The 12954-nt window shown below is 35.5% G+C and overlaps 2 long non-coding RNA genes across 3 annotated transcripts in view; one reads left to right on the top strand and one right to left on the bottom strand.

Annotated features, from left to right (window-relative positions):
- The window catches only part of LOC139129095 (uncharacterized), a 113584-nt gene that overhangs the window by 38191 nt on the left and 62439 nt on the right, over positions 1-12954 (top strand). The window lies entirely within an intron of this gene.
- LOC139129094 (uncharacterized) overlaps positions 8547-12954 on the bottom strand; it is a 60521-nt gene continuing 56113 nt past the window's right edge. Inside the window, exons 5-6 of one of the 2 annotated variants that reach the window (XR_011551504.1) lie at positions 9477-9581; positions 8547-9006 (exon numbers count right to left, since the gene is read on the bottom strand). This is a non-coding gene — a long non-coding RNA (uncharacterized lncRNA). The remainder of the gene's footprint in view (positions 9007-9476; positions 9582-12954) is intronic. The other variant, XR_011551503.1, reaches the window with a different exon arrangement.

The following is a 12954-nucleotide window of genomic DNA, read 5'->3' as shown; positions in this document are numbered from 1 at the left end:
AACCACATCAACTTCCATTGTTGTTGCTATTTCCTTGGCAAAATATTTAGGAACTTGATTGGTGGTCATCCACTCTCTTACTTTATCATTTTCCTGGAGTCTCTTAGTACCGCCTTTCTCTATATAGTCAGAAGAGTGAACATAGGGACGTAGATGAAAAGAAAGCACTGCAGCAATGACTAGTCAATGTACATCACCAATTTCACCAATCTACTTTCTGAGAATCCTTGCCTCACTAACTTTTGTGCTAACAGTCCGTGTCTCACTCAAAAGTCTTCATATGCATTGAATGCTCTACTGTATCTAAGATGTTATGAAATATATATATCATAAGCTGGAGATGATGGTATATGGTTGACAAAAAGGAAAAGTTTATAATTTCAAAATTGAATGTGATATGCAACGAATTTAAGAGGAAAAGTGGGGACATTTATACACTCATGGTATTTATAGTACGCAGTAAGACCATATGTGTGTATTGGAAGAGGAAAAGTAGGGCCATTTATACACTCATGGTATTTATAGTACACAGTAAGACCATGTGTGTGTATCTGTAAGAGGAAAGGTGGGGCCATTATACACTCATGGTATTTATAGTACACAGTAAGACCATGTGTGTGTATCTGTAAGAGGAAAGGTGGGGCCATTTATACACTCATGGTATTTATAGTACACAGTAAGACCATGTGTGTGTATCTGTAAGAGGAAAGGTGGGGCCATTTATACACTCATGGTATTATAGTACACAGTAAGACCATGTGTGTGTATCTGTAAGAGGAAAGGTGGGGCCATTTATACACTCATGGTATTTATAGTACAAAGTAAGATCTTGTTGTGTGTTTTAACAAGAACATACCAGATTAAGAATAAAATGTAACTTCAACCTAGACAGCAACCAACTACACACATGATGAATGATTTGTTGGTCTTATTTTTGATATCAGTTGATATGTTATCTTTGGCAGAAAAAAAGGTGTTTCATCCTTGACATCTTTCAACCAGATATGAACTGAAAATGCTCACGTTTGATCACAAATACAAAATATCAAATTTGTTGATAGGAAACTTTGGAGAGTCTCTTCATACAGTTTTAGATAGGTACAAACAATATTCTGGTGTTTTCTTGATTTGCAATGTGAAAGGTCTCTCATATAGTTAACTATGTACACAAACAATATCGACAGGAAGTTCATGGCGTCAGAAGCAAGGGTTTTGATTAAAACTGTGAAAAGTCTATTGATACAGTTTAATAAGTACACAAATAATATCTCAAACAAGTTAAATGGAGTCGGAGTAAAGGTTCTTGGTTTTAAGTGGTAATTGCTTAAACCCATTTAATATGCAAATTAGCTTGTAGTTGATAAAAACCTGTAACAAAGTCTCTAGCTACAGTTTAATATTTACACAATAATATCTCTAACAAACTTCATGGAGTCCAGAGGTTTTTGATTTTGAGTGCTAATTACATAATCCCATTAATATGAAAATTAGCTTGAGGTAATTATAAACTATGAAATGTACACAAACAATAGCACCAGCAAGTTTCGTGGAGTTTAGAGTACAAGTTCCTGATTTACAGTGCTAATTTGTTAAATTGATTAAATATGCAAATTAGCTTGTTATTAACATGATACTGCCCAATGTCTCACTTCTCAATAAGAATTTATTTGGCATGATGCTTCTTGAGCTATATTGCTATTCAGATAATAGCTGGCATGGTAAGTTTCAAGGTGATTGGTGCAGTAAATCATGCTGTATAACACTATAGTCATCATGCTTCCCATACACAACCACGTATCAGAAAAATTAAAACTGTGATAGCTTCATTAACATGAAAACCACGCCCATCAAAACCTTTTAAGTTTTAGCCATTTTGGTTCTGAACATGTGTACCAAGTTTGGTTGAAATCTTTTCAGCCGTTCTTGAGATATCATGTATACACACAGACAGACATAGCTAAACCATATGCTCACGTGTGAACACGTGAGCAAAAAATGATGCAGCAACATAGTTTTCTAACTTTTTTTATTTTTCAACCAACAAGAACGTACAAAAGGCATGAAAACAACATAGGAATGAATGCAGAAATATATGCACAGCAGTGATGCCTGAGGGGATTTTGTTGCCACAGCAACAGTTCTGTGGTTTGATTTTTGTGCACTAATGCATAATTTTGACAGCTTAATATAACAGTGAGATATCTGTACAGCTTTTTTCACTTAAATTTTCCTCTTGAGATGAAGAAATAAAAGGTTCACCTGGCAGATCTATATTGACATGAATGAGGATGAGAAACAAACTTTTCTTTGGCTGTACTTGAAAAACAATAACAGGATATACTGGTATAAACATGAATAACTATTAATCATATATTTTTACTGCAAATTGCCGACGAAGAAAGAAATTTTCACAGCCGTAATTTTTCTGTTTTGGAACAAGTCATCGTTGATGACACAGTCCCCACTTGTTAATGGGTACTTTGATTACAGGTCCTGTGATAAAAATACTTTGATACAGATGGCACTCAATGGCCAAGAATGAGTTCCATGGTAATGAAAAAACATAAAACCAATGAAGACCACTATCCAAAGGTCATTAAATGAGTCAACCGGGAATTAGTTGACAGGATGTTGCAAAACATTTTTTCATACTATTCTAACACTAATAGATTATCATCGGTACCATATTTCATAAAAGTTTAATGCAGTATTTACAACACTATGAGATCAACATCTGTATCAAGTTTCATCTAATTTGAGGTTGTATCTGTGGATATATCACTCTAATTAGGAAAGTTCATTACATATGCAATTACAAACTAATTAAAATGACACTGATAAATGTCTTTTTCACTGTTAAAGCAATGTGACCTTAACATCTGTACAAAGTTTCATGAACTTTAATGCAGTATTTCTTGACATATCAGCCTAATTATGAAACTTCAATAATTGACATGATACTGCTACATGATGTGAAACAAATTGACGAGCATGTATGAAATATGTCAATGTCTTGTACCAACTTTGAATGATACTGGTGGAAATATGTCTGAGTTATGGCTCACTACATGAGAAAATCGTAACCACCGCCACGCAGCGATATTTGATCTTACTGTTTAAAAAATCAACACGTATATGTATGACATAAGTCAATGTCCAGGTAGAAACTTTGAATAAAATCAGTTGAGACTTGCCAAAGTCATGGCTCTCGACATGAAAAAAACCATAACAAAATTGCTACCACGGGCCATATCGGACCATATCGAGAAACAAATCAAAGTACATATTTATATCGAAGTACATATGTATACTATAAGTCAATGTCCTTGTACCTACTTTGAATAAATTTGCTTGATACATGTCTAGTTTAGTTCAGGACATGGAAAATCGTAAATAAAATGGCCGCCTGGCAGCCATATTGGATCGTATCACAAAACAAATTGATGTGCATATCTATGACATTGGTTAATGTCCTTGTACCAACTTTGAATAAAATCCGTTGAAACATGTGTGAGTTATGGCTTTGTACATGAAAAAATTCTAATAAAATGGCCGTCTGGTGGCCATATTGGATTGTATCGCAAAATAAATCAATGTGCATCTGTAGGTCATAGTGCTATGCCTTTGTGCCAAGTTTGAACAAAATTGGTTAAGCAGTGTCTGAGAAACTGTTGATGACGGACGGACGCACACATGGACGGGACCCAATCTATAAGTCCCAGCCGGACTTAGTCCGCGGGGACTAAAAAAATAGTGTCAGGGACACTGTGCTCACATGTTTGAATTGGTACATTTGAGAGTGATATAAACCAGCAACCTAGCTTTTGTATCCTGAAAAGTTCTTGCAGACATATCAAAGTGTGGGTACTGATGAACGTTCACTATTTGATTTGAACTATTCATAAATATCTATAATAAGATAAAGATGACATCTGGCCTAGAAGCTTAATATCTTTTATCCTTGGCACTGGGCGTGGGAGGCACGTCACATTGGAAGGTGTTATCAACTATCAGTGTAATACTTAAGTGGACAAGCGGCCTTGGGACCAATATAGACCCTTTGTGATATATAGGACAATTGAAATGATGACACCCCTAGGAACCTCCATACTAAGTTTCAAATGAATTGGACCAGTGGTTTCAAAGAAGACTTTTAAAACCACAAATTGGAAAGTTGCCCAAACATACAATTATGCAAATTTCATCACACTTCAAACAAATATGACAGAGGTTACCCCTACGAACCTACATACAAAGCTTAAAACCAATTAGAGTGCAGTTTCAGAGGAGATGATTTTTTTTTACCAACAATGGGAAAAATTGCCCCAAAACTACAAATATGCAAATTTCATCACAATGTCATCAATTCCGACTTAAGATCACCCGAAGAAACCTCCATACCAAGTTTCAAATAAATTGGAATTATGGTTTCAGTAAGAAGATTTTTTTAACAAAAATGGGAAACATTGCCCAAAAATACAATTATGCAATTTAATCACAATATTTGAACAAGTCTGACTGATGTAACCCTAGGGACCTCAATACCAAGTTTCAAATGAGTCAGACTTGCGATAACAGAGAAGAATCTTTTTACCAAAAATGGCATTTTTAAAATCTAATTTGCATATTTTGAAGAATCACCAAAACGAAAATATCATCCGGGCATTTACACATCTTGCATTCACACTCCAAATATCAAGTCTATAGGTACTACGGTTCTCAAATTATTTGAGTGGACAGACATGACATACATACATACTGATGCCAACTTCAGCCTATACAATAAGCTCACATTGGTAAAGCAAAAGTAAGCTATAAAATCTTCATCAACTCCATGAACTCTAATACATAAAAATGAAGGAACAAGAATTCGATAAGGCTAAATGTAACTCTCAAAACTGTTTTACATGTGAAAGACAACCTATTTGAAAAAAAAGTGAAGAGTATGGTACATCATATATTTTTTGTCTATGTTATCAATTGCGAGTTACCACATGAGGGTTCATCACATGCTAAATTCCTGAAAACGTTGGTTTTGCTGTGTTAAAAGACAAAGCGTTTGAACAATTTTGAGAGAAAAAATTGAAGAGTACAGTACTTAATTTAAACATTTAATCAGAATTCAAATTTTGGAGTTACCTCATTTTGTTCATCACATGGTTAATTCCTAACTCTGTTGGTTTTGCTTTGTGGAAGAAGAACTGTTCAGACAGTTTGAAAGATAATAAATGTAGAATATGAAGAAGATGGTATTCACATATTTTGTTTTTCAAACTTAGGATTTGGAGTTACCTCATGAGGTATATCAGATGGTAAATTCCTAACTCTATTGGTTTTGAGTGTTCAAAGACAAACTGTTTGTAATTTTTTGGAAGATAACAAGTGAAGACTATAGTGCCGCTGGTAAACATTTTCTTTTCAAAGTTAAAATTTCGAATAACCTCATGAGGTTCAACACGTTGTAAATTACTAACACTGTTGGTTTTGCAGTGTTCAATGACAAATCATTTGAACTTCTGAAATTTGAAAAGATAAGTTGGTTTTGATGTTTTCAACGACAAACTTTTACAACATTTAAAAAAAAACGAGTGAAAAGTATGGTACTTCATGTAAACATTTTAGTTCAGAGTTAAAATTATTGAGTTACCTAATAAGGTTATCACATGGTAAATTCCTAACTCAGTTGTTTTGCTGTGTTCAAAGACAAAGTGGTGGGATTTTGAAATTTGGAAAAATAACAGGTGAAGTGTTGGTATCTGCTGTAAACATTTTGTCAAGAATTAATATTATGGCGTTACCTCATGAGGTTAATCACATGGTAAATTATGAACTCTTTTGATGTGTTTAAAGACAAACTGTGGACATTTTTGAAAGCTAACAAATGTAGTATACGAAGAATATGGTACTTCATGTATTTTTACCCGAAAAATAATAATTTTTGAGTTACACCATGAGATAATCACATTATGAATTCCTATCTCCTGTTGGTTTTGATATGTTCAAAGTCAAACTGTTTGGGCATGTTTAAAGATAGCAAGTGAAAAGTTAACATATTTTCCAAATAAAAATTATTGAGTTACCTCAAGAGGTTCACCACATGGTAAATCTCAACTCTATTGGTTTTGCTGTGTTTAAAGACAACCTGTTTGGACATTATTGAAAGATAACAAGTGAAGAGTATGGCACTTCACATACTTTTTTTTCAAAGTTACAGTTTTGTCATTACCTCATTAGGTTCATCACATATAAAATTTCTAACTTTGTTGGTTTTGCTGTGTTCAAAGAGAAAGTGTTGGGAATATTGGGAAGATAACAAGTTGAAGACTAATAGTGATTCATGTTGACATTTTTTTCAAAATTAAAATTTTGGAGTTGCTGTAAGATATTCATCACATGGTAAATTCCTAACACTATTTGTCTTGATGTGTTCAAAGACAACCTGTTTGCATATTTTGAAAGAAAAGAAGTGAAGAATATGGTATTTCATATCCTTTTTTTCAAAGTTACACTTTTGGAGTTACCTTATGAGAGTCATCGCATGTCAAATTCCAAATTTGTTGGGTTCTTGATATGGCCAAAAAGAATCCTCATGAGGAAACTCAAAAAGGTCTAATTTTGAAAAAAAATGTGGTATCATAACTTCACTTTTTATATCTCAAAAATATCCAGTTTGTCTTCGAACACACCAAACGCAACAGACCAAGTAGGAATTTACCATGTGTTGAACGTCAGGGGGTAACTTCACAATTACATTAATTCTGAAAAACATTGTACACACAGAAACTCAGAGTCAAGGTAATCTAACAATCTGAATGCAAAACAGCTATCATTATACATCTCCTACAACTGTTTCTTTGCTCTCCTCTCATATGCTATTGCCCTGCTTTTAACATGTGCCATTTCAGCATTTCAAGTTTCTGTTGCTCAAAACATTTTTTTATTTGCTAAGCATTTTTCAGCTTCGGCCTTTGTGACTATTTTATTCTTTCTAATGTGTGACATGAAATGGCTGTCAATGGCGGCTTCTTCTGCTTCAGTTAAAATTTTGGAATTACCTCATGAGGTTCATCACGTTGTAAATTACTAACACTGTTGGTTTTGCAGTGTTCAATGACAAACCATTTGAACTTCTGAAATTATGAAAGATAAGTTGGTTTTGATGTTTTCAAAGACAAACTTTTTGTAACATTTTAGAAAAACGACAAGTAAAAAGTATGGTACTTCATGTAAACATTTTAGTTCAGAGTTAAAATTATTGAGTTACCTAATGAGGCTAACACTTGGTAATTAATCCCAGCCCTGTTGTTTTGCTGTGTTCAAGGGCTAAGTGGTGGGATTTTGAAATTTTGAAAAATAACAGTTGAAAAGAATGGTACCTGTTGTAAACATTTTGTCAAGAATTAATATTATGGCATTACCTCATGAGGTTCTTCACATGGTAAATTCTGAATTCTGTTGCTTTTGATGTGTTTAAATACAAACAGTGGACATTTTTCAAAGCCAACAAATGTAGTATATGAAGAATATGGTACTTCATGTATTTTTACCCCCAAAAATTATAATTTTGGAGTTACAACATGAGATAATCACATTATGAATTCCTATGTCTGCTGGTTTTGATGTGTTCAAATACACACTGTTTGGACATGTTAAATTAAAAGATAGAAAAAAAAAATTAACAGTTTTCCAAGTTAAAATTATGGGAGTTACCTCAAGAGGTTCATCACATGGTAAATTCTCACATTTCTGGCCGCTGGGAGTGCGGGATCGACAGTGTGGGAAAAATTGATCCCACACTCTCAGAAACCGTCCCACACTCTGCAGTAAATACTACACGAGCTCTGATTGGATGATAAACAGTCTGTTTTGTTCCACGCGCAAAATGTTATCCAATGGCACGACGAGTAACACACAGACAGAACTACAAAGTAAGCAGGTCAAAGTACAGTGGCAAATGACAGACTTGTCATGATTTTGGAAAATGTGTGTACATGTCCAATGTGAATTTAACGCATTTTGTGGTCATGTGAGAAAAAGAATCTCACACACCAAGGACCTGGGATCAGATTTCTCACACCAGTTGGGGATATTTTGTCTCACACGAGCCGCAGGCTCGTGTGAGACAAAATCTGATCCAAGGTCCTTGGGGGTGTGAGATTCTATCATTCCCAACTCTATTGGTTTTGCTGTGTTCAAAGACAACCTGTTTGGACATTATTGAAAGATAACAAGTGAAGAGTATGGCACTTCAGATACTTTTTTTCAAAGTTACAGTTTTTTCATTACCTCATTAGGTTCATCACATATAAAATTTCTAACTTTGTTGGTTTTGCTGTGTTCAAAGAGAAACTGTTGGGAATATTTGGAAGATAACAAGTTGAAGACTAATAGTGCTTCATGTTGACATTTTTTTCAAAGTTAAAATTTTGGAGTTGCTTTAAGATATTCATCAGATGATAAATTCCTAACACTGTTTGTTTGATGTGCTAAAACAACCATTTGCATATTTTTGAAAGAAAAGAAGTGAAGAATATGGTATTTAATATATTTCGAAAAGAAAAATATATATGGTACCATATCTTCACTTTTTATATCAGAAAAATGTCTCGTTTGTCTTCGAACACACCGAAAGCAACGGAGCTAGGAATTTACCATGTGGTTAACCTCATGGGGTAACTCCACAATATTAACTCTGAAAAACATTTTACATACAGAAACTCAGTGTCAAGGTAATCTAACAATCTGAAAGCAAAACAGCTATCATTATACGTCTTCTACAATTTTTTCTTTGCTTTCCTCTCATATGCTATTGCTCTGCTTTTTACATGCCATTGCAGCAATTTCAAATTTCTGTTGCTGAGAACTTTCTCATTTGCTAAGCATAATGTTCAGCTTCGGCCTTTGTGACTGTTTAATTATCTCTGATGTGAGACATGAAATAGCTGTCAATGGCGGCTCCTTCTGCTTCAGTTCACGGTACTTACTGGCCAACAGGCTTTTTTCGAACTATAGTGAGGAAATATAGAGAAAATGGTTCATAAAATCAGGCCTTAACAAAATTCAAATATCTGTATTTCTCTGAAGAATGGGACCTTCCTCACTAAAAAATTGTAGGGGTCCTAGTGCGAAATAGGGAGTCTGTAAAGCAAAATTTGGGGTTAACGCAATCCCTACATAAATACAAACAAACCTCACAAGGCAGCTCAATATGCTGCACACCAGTATCTGTTTGTCTTTAGCTGATTTAACAGTTGTGGGGTCACAGGTTCATGTGGAAAGCTATTTTCCCCCTAGGTATTACACAAGGAAGACAATCAAATAATATTAAACTCTATGCTATGCACATGATGTTCTGTTGATCTACTGTTACATGCTCAAGGAACAGATTTGTGATGTCACCTTCATGGCAAGTCATCCAATAGATGTTTACTGGTTACAGGTACATATATGTCAGTATATCATTGACTATCACTGACCTTCAGAAGTTTCATCATGTTCACATTGCTTCTTGTTCTTTTCTGCAGAGGACTCCATATGACTCCCTGGGTGGATAGTGTTCCTTTGCATATTCTCACTCGCAACTAATAATCATAGGAAAGAGCACCATCATGTAAGACCATGCAACACATAATACTGAACTTGCTTTTTGCAGATAATTTGCACTAGCGAGTGGCTCTCTCTGTGGCTCTCTGCTAGGTGACTGATGCCGTATGTTGTGGGTTCGGACCCGATTGAAAACTAGCCGTATACAAAGGATATTCAAGATGAAATCTTAATTTCTTATTGCCATCTTTCCGACAGTAATCATAAATATGTGAGAGAGATAAATCATGCTGTCACAAATTAATTTCCAATTATATGACTGCCACAGATTCTGTATATCCCTGTATTTTATGGAAGTATTTAGCTGTCAATTGATATGTCAATCAATCAATCAATCTATCAATCAACCAATCAATCAATCAAAGCAATTTATAAGTGCTAGAATCAATTACACTGTTATTTTTGAAGGCACTGAAGTTAAAATACGTGAATTCTGTTACCATTGGAAGCAGATGGCACCTAGTCCTCACAAAATAGAGCACAGGGCAGCACTTATTTTTTTTATCAAAGTTAACAGGCAGGCCACTACCTTTAATTGCTTGGTATTTTCAGTTTTTGTGGGTGTGTGTGGCAATGCCATTTTCTTGCTCTCCATAGTGAATTCCAACATACCCAGTTTTTTACAAGTCAACATATGTTGTGTCAATATATTAGTTCTGTTGTTCTCATTTACAAATGCCATCAAATCTGGAATGATAATTTTTCAGACCTGATCTGTGTCAAGAAGATTAAAGCCCCAGTAACTCTTGAAAAACTTTCAAGGTGTATTGTCTCAGTTTTGTGTGTATTATAACAGTGGCCCTCGTTGTATTCTGCAAACAATTGCTTGATGTAATTTATCAACACACCCATTCTGTAGTAATCACCATTGTTATTGTTGAAGTCATTGTCAATGACATAGTCCCCATTCAGAATTGTGACATCAGTCTTCATAGAGCATTCAAATGAAGTCTGTATAATATACGGATAGTTTTCAATCGGATGCGAACCCACAACATACGGCATCAGTCGCCTAGCTGAGAGGCCTGAGACAGAACCAGTCGGCTAAATCTCCACTCCCAAAAAAGAGTGGTTCAATAGCCGGCTAAGTTGTTACATTTTTCTGACTGAGACCTTTCAACACGTTGTAGAGTTCGTGAAGCACTCACGCTCGCATGCTCACTATCATACATCGCACATACACACTTTATCGAAGCGAAGAAACAAATTTCATCGCTTTAACTGGGCGAACAATAACCTCGGGGACAATTCTGTCCACCAGCAGTGTTACCGACCCAGGATAGAAAATACGGATAGTTTTCAATCGGATGCGAACCCACAACATACGGCATCAGTCGCCTAGCTGAGAGGCCTGAGACAGAACCAGTCGGCTAAATCTCCACTCCCAAAAAAGAGTGGTTCAATAGCCGGCTATTGTACTGTGAATCCAGTGATTGTTTTCATGTCGAGGCATCAATAAATAAGTGTGATTGGATTGTATCATAAAAATGTATGACACAGGTTAATATCCTTGTACCAATTTTGAAAGAAATCAGTTGAGACGTATTGAGTTATGGCTAAAGGCATAAACAAATCATAACAAATGGCCAGCTGGCAGCTATCAATTGCATCATATGACAACAAAATTGAGAGGTACATGTATTACAAAGGTTTATGTCCTTGTACCATATTTGGAAGAAATCAGTTGAGGCATGTCTGAGTTATGGCTTAACCCTTTTCCTGCCAGACAGTATTAAGACTAAATATTACTTCCCCATCAGCCAAGTCAGTAAAAAGCGGTATTGAGCCCAAACATGAAGTATTTTCACACACTTGGCTTGGTCTGTTATAGCATCTTTAGTAAAAAAAATAAAGTTTATAGTATTGATGTTTTCAACAGCTTTCAATTGATGTACAGTATTATGTTAAAATACGCCATATGTTGTGTTTCATTAATTTTAACCATCTTGACCTGATGGTGAAATATGGACTTGGCAGGAAAAGGGTTCTGACATGAAAAAATCGTAACAAAATGGCTGCCTGGTAACTCTATTGGGTCGTATCACAATAAATATCAACATGAACATGTATAACATAGGTCTATGTCGTTGTACCAACTTCAAAAGAAATCAGTTGAGACATGTTTGGGTTACGCTGTGGGTTACGGCTGGAAACATGAAAAAATCGTAACAAAATGGCTGCCTGGAGGGCATATTGGATTGTATTTTAACAAAATAGAGATGCATATGTATGACATAGGTCCATGTCCCTGTACCAATTTTGAAAGATATCAGTTGAGACACACTGGGTTATGGCTCAAGACATGAAAAAATTGTAATGAAATGGCCACTGGGCGGCCATATTGGATTGTATCAGAAGAAAAATCTACAAGCATATGTACGACATAGGTTAATGTCCTTGCACCAAATTTGAAAGACATCAGTTGACACATGTCTTGGTTACGGCTCAAGACATGAAAAACTTGTAAAAACTAGCTGCTAGGTGGCCATCTTGGGTCCATATTGTGAAACTATTAAATCAACGTACATCTGTATGGAGTCTGGTGCTATACTTGTGCAAAGTTTGAAAGAAATTGACCAAGCCTTGTCTGAGATATCTGCGTGAACAGGGGAAGGCATGCATGTGCGCGGACTTACAGACGGAACTCAATCTATAAGTCCCTGGAGTTCGTTTGTGGGGACTAATTAATGAGGTATATGATAGTGTGCCATTAGGTGCCTTAACCTGCCATACCGGTATATGAACCATTTAGTCCTTTTAGTTATTTAATTATTCACATTTATGTGATATTAAGGGTAATGACCTTTGACCCCAGCATAATTGATGAGGTGTATGACAGTTCATCATAAGGTGCTATAACCTACCAAATATGAACCATCTAGCCGTTTAAATTACCTAGTAATTCACATTTATGTGATATTTACGGTCAATGACCTTCAACCCCAGTTGACATATTGGCGAAATGGTTTGATCCAACGTTTCCGCACTCTCGAAGTTGGGTCCTTCATTTCATGCATAATAAGGGATTTCCTTCAAATGAAGGGCGCCCTCTCTTTAGTTTCGATGACCGTTACACCATTTTTCACGGCTAGAAAAATCGGCGAAAAACACTGCAAAAGGTTAGTATTTATGGAAATTTTCCATATCCTTGCCATTTATATTGCCTCCAGTCGTGACCTATGTAAATTTTTTACAATCAGGGCAAATCATTTGTACCCTTACAAAAAAGTCCTATTGGACTCCAATAGGAATCAGTCTGATAGGATTGTCCAATAGTATTTTGAGACAATATCCTATTAGACAGTCCCATAGTAGTCCAATAGGAATGCGACACCTGTCCTATGAGACAGT

Source organism: Ptychodera flava, unplaced genomic scaffold (assembly GCF_041260155.1).
Source record: "Ptychodera flava strain L36383 unplaced genomic scaffold, AS_Pfla_20210202 Scaffold_91__1_contigs__length_413411_pilon, whole genome shotgun sequence".
In the NCBI taxonomy this organism is placed as follows: domain Eukaryota; kingdom Metazoa; phylum Hemichordata; class Enteropneusta; family Ptychoderidae; genus Ptychodera; species Ptychodera flava.
The sequence above is the reverse complement of the archived record's forward strand: the minus strand, read 5'-3'. Positions and strand labels throughout refer to the sequence as shown.